Here is a 3,456-nt window from a genome sequence, read left to right as displayed (position 1 = left end):
GTGAGCGAGGCGCGTGTGCGATCGCAAGCCTTGGGGGCTGTTAGATTTTCTTCTCACCTGTTCTGTCAGTAAGAAGCGCATGGGGGAAGCACGTGTGTGTTCACACATTCATTCTGCCACCCCTGCTGGTTGCAGTAACTCTTCCTGTGCTGGTGAAAGGATGCTGATGGAATCTTCTCTTCAGCGGGAGGATTGGTGGCTGTGCTGGAAGTGATGGGGCCTTTGTGCCTGGGCTGCTGCAGCACTGCAGAGCATCTTGTTGCAGGATCCTGAGCAGCTGTGGGTGAATGTAACACACTTTGAACATATCTCAGACATGTTGGTAAATTAAGATTTTTATTGTTGTGTTGTCTGTATCTCATCCTGAGTTGGTCCTGTACCCAGGTTAGGTGGGCTCAGTACCACCCAGTGATGTGAAGCTGAACTGTAGCTCTACTACACTATGGAGGTGAGAGGCTTTTCCTCAGGCAACGATGGCAAAGGATGCATGCCAGGTTCTGTGTCAGCAGCAGAGAGTTGTGCTGTTCTCAAAAATAACCAGGTGCCAGAATTGTTTGTCATGTGAAAAGGTGTGATGGCACTTCATCACTCCCTGGCATCACCTGGGAGGCTCAAGTGAGCTCTGACAAAGCCTGCACACCATTCACAGTGTAATTAGCACCACAAGTCTTGCTAATTGCTGAGGGTTTTTCTCTTCCCCCTCCTTTTTTCCAGCACAAAATTTTTCTAGTTATCTTGGGTTATCATCATGGTAGACAGTGTGCTAAGCCTGGATGCTCCTTCTGAGGGCTGGTGTCAGGAATAATTACTGCCAAAGTAAGCTGATCAGCCCTTCCTTATTAGCTGCTGTTGTTGTTACTCGACATTGATTAGTAATTTGTAGCTGCCAGTGCTTTCCTCTGCATTCAAAGCCCAGGGTTTGTTGGTGCTGTCCTGCCAAGGACAAATGAACGTTTTCCCCCCTTGCCACCCTGGAGCCTTCCTGTCTAGAGTGTGGTTTTTAAATCTCCAGTTTATGGCTGGGAAAGCAGCAGCAGCCCTGTCTGGATGCAGACTTTGCAGGTGAAAATTGCTGAGGGTCCAAGCTGGCTGCAGTAGTGGAAGTTCTTGTGGTGAGTGATCCAGTGGTGGGACACTTTGTAATTTTAGGCTGAGAGCTTTGCAGTGATGCCCTCAAGTCCTGCATCATCCTGCTGGTTGGAGAGGTCAGTGGAGATGCCACCTTAAATATCAAATAGCTGCAGAGAGATCGGTGATGTTTGTAGGTGGCTGCTCACATGTGTTCATGTCTGAGCTGGTGAGCAGCAGTGAAGACAGGTTTTGGAGGGGAATGAGGAGAAAACACACCTGTAGCCTCTATCTTGTTGTGAAATGTTCAGTTTGTTTTGAAGACAGGCCACTTAGCAACTTGAAACTGCAAATGCTGGGAGAGGGGGAGCCTCCCATCCAAGACCTGGGGTCAGGGGTCCTTCCTCAGTGCTGACTCTCTGTGTGGTTGTGTCTGTCTCTTATGTCTTTCAGCTGTTCCTATCTAGCTCTGAGAGCCATGTGCCATCACTTGTTTGTCTGACCTGCTGCTCTGTGGACCAGCTGTGCCTGTCAAAGCAGGGTCAGAGAGCAGAAGGCAGGCTTGCAAGCCTATGCTGGGATGGAGAGGGAAGTTTGGGCAAAGGAATAAAGGAATGCAAGTGCTTTTTATGTGATCTGTGCCTCTTGTGTCAGCATGTTGCTGGCTCACATGTTGCCTCAGGACCTCAGCAGCAAATCTTCTGAGCATTTTGGCTTGTCCAACATGGCCCTTTGCAGAGTGACATCCCAGGAGATGCTCTCCCACCGAACACCTGCATGCAAACAGTAACCTACCCTGTGCAAGCCCTCTGCAGAGGGGACATGGAGGAAGCGTTGGGCTGGCATGGAGCAGAGCAGTGTCCCCATCCATCTCTGCCAGCTGTGCCGCCAGTGCTGGGAGGCAGCGTGTGCCATCGCTGTCCATCTGACACAGCAGGTATAAATCATGCATGGGCAGCAGAGACGGCGGGGAACGCGCCTCCTCTCACCCCTACTCTGACTAGATCCCTGTGATGCCAGGGGGGTGGCAGGGGGCAAAGCTTGATGTCACTTCTTGGCACGGTAAGAAGATGTTATTCAAAGAGACTGTGACCTCTCCTGGCATGCAGAGCGCTGCCGGGGACCTCCAGCCCCGCGTCTGCGGCAAATCAAATGATGTGCGGTGGGACAGGAGGGCTGGCACTCAGACATCCATCACCAGCCTCCTGACTGTGCAGGAGAGGAAGAGAACTGCCAAGAAGCCTCCCCTCCATCAGTCCTCAGAGGCGCCGGTAGCTTAAATCCTGGGGTGTCTTCTTACTCATCCATTAGTGGACACTAACCACAGCTCCCTGTGCACTCACCTTAATGGCTGCCTCATCTGGACAAGTCCTAATTAAGACTGAGGAGTGGTTTCTTTACAAAACCTGTGCTCAAGTGTGTTTTTCTAGTTTCTCACCTTCTCAAATGAGATTTCCAGGGCTCAGGCTAGGTGATTTTTCTTTTCTTTAGTAGTTCCAGTGATTCACCAGTTTAAAAACGTGAGAGGACTGCAGGACGCCCAATCAGGCTTCCTTTCTGATCACACATTCAGGGGATTTTATTATCTTTTCTTTTCCTCCCCAGAGAGCTCAAGCTCTGAGGTAGCTCAGGTAGAAACCTGCAAACCACAGAAATTAATCTTTGCTGACAAAAGCTTTCTGACTAAGCACCAGTCTGGATTTGAGGATGTGCTTGACACTCCCTGGTGAGCTTGCAAAGGTGGAGGGAGCACTGGTGTGTCCCACCACTGTGGCAGTGGATCACAGAAGGGTGTGCACTCACCATGGGGCAGAATTAGGGCGTCCAGGCCACTCTCTGTATGTAACAGTGACTGTGCAGTGCTATTGTGGGGATCTTGGAGGGTGAGACCAGTGATGTGTTAGACATCTGCATCTTTCCTGCAGGCTGCTCTGCAGGGCTGAGAGGTTTCTTCAGCTTGGAGGCCGCATACTCCAGCTCCTGTTCTTCACTGCTACAATCCAGTCTACACCAGTGACTTCAACGGGCCAGCCTCAGTTTACCTAACATGAAGATGTTAACTTTGACCTCAGCTGATTTCCCTGGCTCATCCTCTTCCATGTGATCTACCCAGCTTCTTGTCCAGCTTGCCCCTGCTGTGGAGGCCACCATCCCAGCCACAGGAGCAATGCTATGCCTTGGCTGCTGGTTCATGTATCACTGGAAAGGGTAGAGGCTGCCGTGCTCTTCCCCTTCCTTGTGAGTTGGGGTAGGTGTGGTTTATGCAGCACTGAATGCAGCAGTGGAGGACGTTGCAGGCAACCCTGCAAGTGTCCCATGTGTTCACTGCCTAAACCGTGGCTCTCTGTGGAGGGCCTGCCTCCCTCTGCTGACAAGGACGTGCTGGTG

General features: G+C 51.2%; 1 pseudogene across 1 annotated transcript in view; it reads left to right on the top strand.

The window, feature by feature from the left end:
* The window catches only part of LOC146766799 (uncharacterized), a 115,636-nt pseudogene that overhangs the window by 28,732 nt on the left and 83,448 nt on the right, over positions 1-3,456 (top strand). The gene's annotated exons all lie outside the window — the stretch shown is intronic.

This window comes from Lonchura striata, chromosome 8, assembly GCF_050655825.1.
Source record: "Lonchura striata isolate lonStrDom1 chromosome 8, ASM5065582v1, whole genome shotgun sequence".
Taxonomy (NCBI): domain Eukaryota; kingdom Metazoa; phylum Chordata; class Aves; order Passeriformes; family Estrildidae; genus Lonchura; species Lonchura striata.
Note: the sequence above shows the minus strand (reverse complement) of the source record. Positions and strands in the feature narration are given on the sequence as shown.